At 40.0% G+C, this 9,448-nt stretch overlaps 1 long non-coding RNA gene across 1 annotated transcript; it reads left to right on the forward strand.

The window, feature by feature from the left end:
• Nucleotides 1-375: 375 nt before the first annotated feature.
• LOC117506111 lies at nucleotides 376-8,917 on the forward strand. The gene is made up of 2 exons (XR_004559380.1): nucleotides 376-671; nucleotides 8,141-8,917. It is a non-coding gene; the product is annotated as an uncharacterized LOC117506111 (long non-coding RNA).
• Nucleotides 8,918-9,448: the final 531 nt, after the last annotated feature.

A 9,448-nucleotide genomic window follows, 5' to 3' on the forward strand; every position in this document is an offset into this window, starting at 1 on the left:
TAACTTCTTCTTGTTGTAACAAAAATTTGTTTGGCCAAAAAATTAAATAACATGCTCTGTCGCGACGTTTCGATCTGTATTGATCTTCCTCAGGCGTAAGAGCATGTACTGAGAGGTATGAAAACTGTAGAAAAATTGTCCTTGTCCAAGGGTTGCAAATTGCAGTCATTGCCTGGACAGGTCTGAACATGCCTCAACTCGGTGTGGAAATGAGAAGCAAAAGACAGAGGCTCCTTTTATAGGGGTAAGACTCCGCCCCTGCATGAAACAGCAAAACTTGCATTGATTTATTTTTAAAAAAGAAAAAAAGAAAAGAAAAAAGAAAAAAGATAAAAAAAAAAGAGGAGAAAGAAAAAAAAGAGGAGAAAGAAAAAAGAGAGAAGAGAAAAAAGAAAAAAAGAAAAAAAAGGAAATTCAATTTAGGTTGAAGTGGGGCATAACAATAATACATTTAAAACCAAAAACTGGATGCCGCACCCACACAAAACATAATAAAGCAATACTTGTTTTATCCTCCCTTGACCTTCCATTGCTCAACTTTTTTTCACTTAATTCTCACTGCACATATTTTGGTTAAAATTGGGGTCTCACTTGCCCTCACTGCGGTTAAGATTGGGGTCACTCCTGCCCTCCATAAACTGTGCGTGTACATATAAGCAAATGTGGTTAAGGTCAGGGTTAGGGTTAGGATAAAAGTTAGCGCTCCGTCCCCGACGTGGAAACGGAGGTGCACGGGCACTCCCTCGCTCAAAAAACCCCCCATCGTCGTAGTCCGTTTGCAGCCTGGGTCGGCGTCTGTTCCTAACTAATGTCCAGCCGGACATTTTGGTGTCGGCGTGTAGTGCCGTGTCGGAAGCGTTAGCAAGCTAGTTAGCGTGCTAAAAAAATTAATAAAGCCAAAAAATTGAAACAATGTGCTCCGTCGCGACGTTTCGACCATTAGAGGTCTTCTTCAGGCGTAGGAGCACGGTGAAAAAGTCTTGAAAAAGACTGTTAGTTCAGTGTCCAAAGTAGCAGGTAGCGTTCTCTGTGTAAACAATTCGACGTTCGGTGTGGAAATGAGCAGAGGAGGGCTGAGGGTCCTCTTATAGGGGGCGTGACGAAGGCTCAGCCTCTGCTTTGGAAAAGAAAAAGAACGTTTTGTAAAAACGAACTTCAGGTGAGAAAAGAAAATAATTTAACTTAGAATGAAGCAGGGTCAAAAAGGTCAATAGGAACAGAAGGATGCCCCGTCTGTCAAAATAAAAGGTAAGTATGTATAAGAAAAAGGTAAGTATTATTTTTATTTTTTATTTTTTTATTTTTATCTTTATTTGTATTGTTTGTTTGTTCATATATTGAACATGAATTTTAAGAACTATCATTTATGTACATATTTACAATTAAATGTTAACTGTATATTTGATCAGAACAGTCTTGAACTATTAACAAAATCAGGTAAGTATTAAGTATTGTGTGTATGTGTGTATATTTTATACCTACACACATACACACATATGTAAGTCCCAGTATGACTGTGCTTAAGGTTACGTCATATTTAGACATATAATTTAGCTTACAATTGGGTTTAGGGTTGGGAATGAGGTTAGGGTTAGGGCCAGGGCTTAGGAGTAGGGTTAAGGTAAGGAGTGAGGTTAGGGTTAGGGCCAGGGTTTAGGAATAGGGTGAAGGTTAGGAGTGAGGTTGGGGTTAGGGCCAGGGAGAGCTTAGGGTTAGGAGTGAGGGTTAGGGTTAGGGTTAGGGTTAGGGTTAGGGTTAGGGTTAGGGTTTTGACCCCTCCAGGGGGTCAAAGGTGCACGGGCTCTGCCACGATCAGAAAACTCCCCGTCGGGTCGGGGCTGGGGTTTGAAACGGCATTTATAACGCACCTGAATCCAGTCAGTCATCATGTAAATCAGACAAAAAAATTGAGTACAATAAAAACATACACAAGAAATATGAATTGAAAAATCAAGAGAGGGGGGAGACGTGCAATGAAGAGGGAAAAGAAAAAAGATGAAAAAAATGCAAGGAGTTTTCAGCAAAAAATAGAAAAAATGATGCAAGCGTGCTTCTGTCGCGACGTTTCGATCTAATAAGATCTTCTTCAGGCGAGAAGCACGTGATTTTTAGTCTTAAAAAAGACTTTTTTGTGGTTGTATGGAGAGCAGCTGAGTTTGCAGTCCTTTCTCCTCCAGTTTGGATTTGAAAATGACAGCCTTGGGCTGTGAGTGGCTCTTATTGTGGGTGGGTGGAGTCAGCACTCTGGGCTTGTGTGAGAAAGTTTAAAGAAAAAAAGGAAAACATTAAGAAAAGGGGCGGGGGGGGGGGAAGTGGGGGAAAAAAAATTGAAGAGAAAAGGTAAGTATTTTAAAGGGTTTTTATTAGAAAAAATGTGTAAAATGTGAATAAAAATTGCACAAACAAAAATATTATGTACATATATAATGTATATGTAATTAGGTGTGTGGGGGGAACCTGCAACCTAGTTAGAGGGACTCCTTTAGGGGTCAAGCTTAGGGTTATGACAGGGGGTCAGGCTTGTGATCAGTGTAAAGGGGGGGCTCAGGTGAGAAGGGGGTGGGAAGGGTTGGGGGTTAAGGTTAAGGTCAGGGGAGGGGGATTAAGGTTAGGGTTAGGGGTTAAGGTTAGGGTTAGGGGTGGAGGTTAGGGTTAAGGTCAGGGGAGGGGGGATTAAGGTTAGGGTTAGGGGTTAAGGTAGGGGAACTGATCCCTTCTCCAACGAGAGAAGGGAGAAGCACGGGCCATCCCCCCTGCCCGCCCGTAATCCCAATCTGTTGGAGGAGCATGTGTGCGCTGGCGTCTCCTGCCATAACGCATCACGTGCCACCCATCCTCCATGTTTTGTTTTTTTTAAAAACAACTTTTTTAAGTGCTTTTTTTAAAAGTACTTTTTTTTAAAAAAGGAAGAAAATGTTAAACAACTAAGGAAGGGTGTGCAAAAGAAAAAAAGAAAAAGAGAAAAAAAGCTACGTTTCGAGCCTGTATGGCTCTTCTTCAGGCTAGCACACCAAAAAACTGCAAGCTGGCTGGCTAAAACTGGCTATCCCAAGCTGTGCAACTGCTCTAATTAAGAGTAAACAACTGCTCTGGTCGAGAGTCTGAAGCAAAATGAGCTCCCTGGTCTGTTTGCCTTTTTATAAACTCTCCAGAATACTTTTTATCTTTTTTTAGTTTAAATTTTTTCTTTTTAATTTGTATCCTTCTTTTTCATGTTTTGCAACATTTGAGGTAAGTATTTTAAAGTTAATGTTGTAATGTAAAGTTTAATGTTCTTCTTTTTCAGGTTTTCCACATTTAGGTAAGTATTTTTAAAGGTAATGTTATAAAATAAATGTTAATCTTCTTTTTCAGGTTTTGCAACATTTTAAGGTAAGTATTTTCCAATTAATTTATATATACATTTTGATACTATTTTCCTTATTTAAACTCTATGCAATTTCCCAATTTATATTTGTACACTGTAAAAATGTTCTGTTAAAATAAATGATGAATTTTTATTCAGATTTAACCCCATGTATGCCCATCATTATTTTATCTGTAATTGTTCAGGATCCCCAATTTATAATTTGTAATATTTTTTTTATTTACTTGTTTATTTCCTCGTTTGGCTTCTAAATAAATGGCAATTTGATCCCCTCTGTACCAGTGTCTGATTTTTTTAAAGTCTCCAATCACCCTTACATCCAAATACACCCACACAGGGATTAGGGTTAGGGTTAGGGTTTGGGTTAGGGTTAGGTTTTAAGGCTAGGATTAGGGTTTAGGGTTTAGGGTTAGGGTTTAGGGTTTAGGGTTTAGGGTTATGGTTAGGGTTAGGGTTAGGTTTTAAGGTTAGGGTTAGGGTTAGGGTTAGGATAAAATAAAAGTTAGCGCTCCGTCCCCGACGTGGAAACGGAGGTGCACGGGCACTCCCTCGCTCAAAAAACCCCCCATCGTCGTAGTCCGTTTGCAGCCTGGGTCGGCGTCTGTTCCTAACTAATGTCCAGCCGGACATTTCGGTGTCGGCGTGTAGTGCCGTGTCGGAAGCGTTAGCAAGCTAGTTAGCGTGCTAAAAAAATTAATAAAGCCAAAAAATTGAAACAATGTGCTCCGTCGCGACGTTTCGACCATTAGAGGTCTTCTTCAGGCGTAGGAGCACGGTGAAAAAGTCTTGAAAAAGACTGTTAGTTCAGTGTCCAAAGTAGCAGGTAGCGTTCTCTGTGTAAACAATTCGACGTTCGGTGTGGAAATGAGCAGAGGAGGGCTGAGGGTCCTCTTATAGGGGGCGTGACGAAGGCTCAGCCTCTGCTTTGGAAAAGAAAAAGAAAGTTTTTACAAAACGAACTTCAGGTGAGAAAAGAAAAGAATTTAACTTAGAATGAAGCGGGGTCAAAAAGGTCAATAGGAACAGAAGGATGCCCCGTCTGTCAAAATAAAAGGTAAGTATGTATAAGAAAAAGGTAAGTATTATTTTTATTTTTTATTTTTTATTTTTATCTTTATTTGTATTGTTTGTTTGTTCATATATTGAACATGAATTTTAAGAACTATCATTTATGTACATATTTACAATTAAATGTTAACTGTATATTTGATCAGAACAGTCTTGAACTATTAACAAAATCAGGTTAAGTATTAAGTATTGTGTGTATGTGTGTATATTTTATACCTACACACATACACACATATGTAAGTCCCAGTATGACTGTGCTTAAGGTTAGGTCATATTTAGACATATAATTTAGCTTACAATTGGGTTTAAATGGGGTTAGGGTTTGGAATGAGGTTAGGGTTAGGGCCAGGGTTTAGGAATAGGGTGAAGGTTAGGAGTGAGGTTGGGGTTAGGGCCAGGGAGAGCTTAGGGTTAGGAGTGAGGTTAAGGTTAGGGTTGGGAGTGAGGTTATGGTTAGGGCCAGGGCTTAGGAGTAGGGTTAAGGTTAGGAGTGAGGTTAGGGTTAGGGCCAGGGCTTAGGAGTAGGGTTAAGGTTAGGAGTGAGGTTAGGGTTAAGGCCAGAGCTTAGGGTTAAGTTTAGGGGTTACGATTAGGTTAAGTCAGGTTGGGTTAAGGTTAGGGTTAGGACCAGGAGCTAGGATTAGGTTGAATTAGGTTAAGTCAAGGTTAGGATTAGTGCTATGGGCAAGGGTTGAGGTTAGGGTAGGTTAAGTTAGGGTGTATGAATAAGGTTAGTGGGCAGGTTCGGGTCAATTCGGGTAACCCACAGTGACCCCTATGTTCCCATTCAGTCCATGTGGAAATTTTGTTGAAAGCTGTCTAATCCATTTGTTTTCTGCTCTAATTCTTTCACTTTTGCTCCAGGTGGAAACTGACTCCAGGCCAGACAGGCGGATGGAATCAATGCCATGGGTCAGAAAGTGACGGACAACTGGGGTATGTATCTCTTTTTTATGTTTTAAATTGTATCTGTGTTGTGTGAATCTGATTAAAAGTGTGTTTTGTGTTTGTCCAATATATTGTTTCCCACAGACTGCACAAAAAATTATATAAACCAAATTAAAGGAAGCCGGAGAAAAGGACTGAAAAATAGGAAAAATAGTACCAGTATGGTTACTTTTAACCAATTTTAAGGGCAGGAAAAAATCATCTAATGCAGTAGGTTTTTTAAGAACAGGAGTAGGAGATGGCACACAGGCTCTAACTAAAATGTCCTTCAAATTTTTGTGTTTTCTATAGGCCGAAATAACAGAGTGTGTTGGAATTAGTCCACTTTCAGTGATGTAATGTGTAAAATTTTGTTTCAGGAGGCGGTTAAATCTGAGTGTGGAGGAGGAGAACTTAGTGATGAGAGGGATGAGTTGATCCTTTCGCTCTGCTCCTGGTTGTTGAAAAGAGCGGAGACAGGCTCTCAGCATGGTACGCGAGTATCCCCTTTGCCTCAAGGTCCTAAACAACACTCTAGTAGCTTCATAGAAGTCACAGGGCCTAGTACAGATCCTGTGAAATCTAAGCAGCTGGGACTTGACAATGCCTGCAAATGTAAAATGGGGATGAAAACTACTCCTGTGCAAAAGTGCATGGGTGTCTGTAGGTTTGAAAAAAACTTTTACATCTACCTTCTGGGACTGTACAAAAGATGGGCCTTTAAAGACTGTAGTGTCTAGGAAATCTACCGACTGATAACTTTGGGTGTGTTTAATTTTGATTGATGGGTCAAACGTATTCAAGGTGTTTAAAAAATCTTTAAATTCTGATTCAGAATCCACCCATATGCCAAATATATCATCCAAATACCGTAAATAATGTAAGGGTTTTTTGGGGCTTAGGGTTAGGGTTAGGGTTAGGGTTAGGGGTTAGGATTAAAGTTAGGGTTTTGACCCCTCCACGGGGTCAAAGGTGCACGGGCTCTGCCACGATCAGAAAACTCCCCGTCGGGTCGGGGCTGGGGTTTGAAACGGCGTTTATAACGCACCTGAATCCAGTCAGACATAATGTGAATCACACAAAAAATTGAGTACAATATGAAAAAAAATACAAGAAATATGAATTGAAAAATAAAGAGAGGGGGGAGACGTGCAATGAAAAGGAAAAAGAAAAAGAAAAAAGATGAAAAAAATGCAAGGAGTTTTCAGCAAAAAATAGAAAAAATGATGCAAGCGTGCTTCTGTCGCGACGTTTCGATCTAATAAGATCTTCTTCAGGCGAGAAGCACGTGATTTTTAGTCTTAAAAAAGACTTTTTTGTGGTTGTATGGAGAGCAGCTGAGTTTGCAGTCCTTTCTCCTCCAGTTTGGATTTGAAAATGACAGCCTTGGGCTGTGAGTGGCTCTTATTGTGGGTGGGTGGAGTCAGCACTCTGGGCTTGTGTGAGAAAGTTTACAGAGAAAAAAAAGAAAAACATTAAGAAAAGGGGCGGGGGGGGGGAAGTGGGGGAAAAAATTGAAGAGAAAAGGTAAGTATTTTAAAGGGTTTTTATTAGAAAAAATGTGCAAAATGTGAATAAAAATTGCACAAACAAAAATATTGTGTACATATATTGTGTATATGTAATTTGGTGTGTGGGGGGAACCTGCAACCTAGTTAGAGGGACTCCTTTAGGGGTCAAGGTTGGGGTTAGGACAGGGGGTCAGGCTTGTGATCAGTGTAAAGGGGGGGGGGGCAGGTCAGAAAGGGGATGGGAAGGGTTGGGGGTTAAGGTTAAGGTCAGGGGAGGGGGGATTAAGGTTAGGGTTAGGGGTTAAGGTTAGGGGCAGAGGTTAGGGTTAGGGTCAGGGGAGGGGGGATTAAGGTTAGGGTTAGAGGTGGTTAGGGTTAGGGTTAGGGTTAGGGTTAGGGTTAGGGTTAGGGTTAGGGTTAGGGTTAGGGTTAGGGTTAGGGTTAGGGTTAGGGTTAGGGTTAGGGTTAGGGTTAGGGTTAGGGTTAGGATCAAAATCAGGATTCCGTCCCCGAAACAGGGACGGAGGTGCACGGGCACTCCCTCGACCAAAAGACCCTCCAAAAATTAGGATATATTAGAAGCCTAAATAAGTAACTTCTTCTTGTTGTAACAAAAATTTGTTTGGCCAAAAAATGAAATAACATGCTCTGTCGCGACGTTTCGATCCGTATTGATCTTCCTCAGGCGTAAGAGCATGTACTGAGAGGTATGAAAACTGTAGAAAAATTGTCCTTGTCCAAGGGTTGCAAATTGCAGTCATTGCCTGGACAGGTCTGAACATGCCTCAACTCGGTGTGGAAATGAGAAGCAAAAGACAGAGGCTCCTTTTATAGGGGTAAGACTCCGCCCCTGCATGAAACAGCAAAACTTGCATTGACTTATTTTTAAAAAAGAAAAAAAGAAAAGAAAAAAGAAAAAAGATAAAAAAAAAAAAAAAAAGAGGAGAAAGAAAAAAGAGAGAAGAGAAAAAAAAGAAAAAAAAGAAAAAAAAGAAAAAAGAAAGGAAATTCAATTTAGGTTGAAGTGGGGCATAACAATAATACATTTAAAACCAAAAACTGGATGCCGCACCCACACAAAACATAATAAAGCAATACTTGTTTTATCCTCCCTTGACCTTCCATTGCTCAACTTTTTTTTCACTTAATTCTCACTGCACATATTTTGGTTAAAATTGGGGTCTCACTTGCCCTCACTGCGGTTAAGATTGGGGTCACTCCTGCCCTCCATAAACTGTGCGTGTACATATAAGCAAATGTGGTTAAGGTCAGGGTTAGGATAGGATGAAGGTATAATTGTATTATCACCAACACATTAGAGAATTGCTTTGTCATGCTAGTGTAAATAACCAACATCCAAAAGGAATAACCCTCTACTTATTAATCTATTTAACCCAAGTTTCAATGCCTGCCCTCCATAACTTCAACAATGTGTTTTCACAAACAAATTGTGGTTAAAATCAAAATTAGGGTTAAGGTTAAGGTTAGGGTTAGGGTTAGGATTCAGACATGTACTTACAAAATTAAGGCAACAACAAGCGTGCTAAAATTGTGGCCCACAGATGGGCACCTCTGAATCGAGGCGGCGCTGGCTAGCCAGGATCAAAATCAGGATTCCGTCCCCGAAACAGGGACGGAGGTGCACGGGCACTCCCTCGACCAAAAGACCCTCCAAAAATTAGGATATATTAGAAGCCTAAATAAGTAACTTCTTCTTGTTGTAACAAAAATTTGTTTGGCCAAAAAATGAAATAACATGCTCTGTCGCGACGTTTCGATCCGTATTGATCTTCCTCAGGCGTAAGAGCATGTACTGAGAGGTATGAAAACTGTAGAAAAATTGTCCTTGTCCAAGGGTTGCAAATTGCAGTCATTGCCTGGACAGGTCTGAACATGCCTCAACTCGGTGTGGAAATGAGAAGCAAAAGACAGAGGCTCCTTTTATAGGGGTAAGACTCCGCCCCTGCATGAAACAGCAAAACTTGCATTGACTTATTTTTAAAAAAGAAAAAAAGAAAAGAAAAAAGAAAAAAGATAAAAAAAAAGAGGAGAAAGAAAAAAGAGAGAAGAGAAAAAAAAGAAAAAAAAGAAAAAAAAGAAAAAAGAAAGGAAATTCAATTTAGGTTGAAGTGGGGCATAACAATAATACATTTAAAACCAAAAACTGGATGCCGCACCCACACAAAACATAATAAAGCAATACTTGTTTTATCCTCCCTTGACCTTCCATTGCTCAACTTTTTTTTCACTTAATTCTCACTGCACATATTTTGGTTAAAATTGGGGTCTCACTTGCCCTCACTGCGGTTAAGATTGGGGTCACTCCTGCCCTCCATAAACTGTGCGTGTACATATAAGCAAATGTGGTTAAGGTCAGGGTTAGGATAGGATGAAGGTATAATTGTATTATCACCAACACATTAGAGAATTGCTTTGTCATGCTAGTGTAAATAACCAACATCCAAAAGGAATAACCCTCTACTTATTAATCTATTTAACCCAAGTTTCAATGCCTGCCCTCCATAACTTCAACAATGTGTTTTCACAAACAAATTGTGGTTAAAATCAAAATTAG

The sequence above is a fragment of the Thalassophryne amazonica genome, unplaced genomic scaffold, assembly GCF_902500255.1.
Source record: "Thalassophryne amazonica unplaced genomic scaffold, fThaAma1.1, whole genome shotgun sequence".
NCBI classification, from domain to species: domain Eukaryota; kingdom Metazoa; phylum Chordata; class Actinopteri; order Batrachoidiformes; family Batrachoididae; genus Thalassophryne; species Thalassophryne amazonica.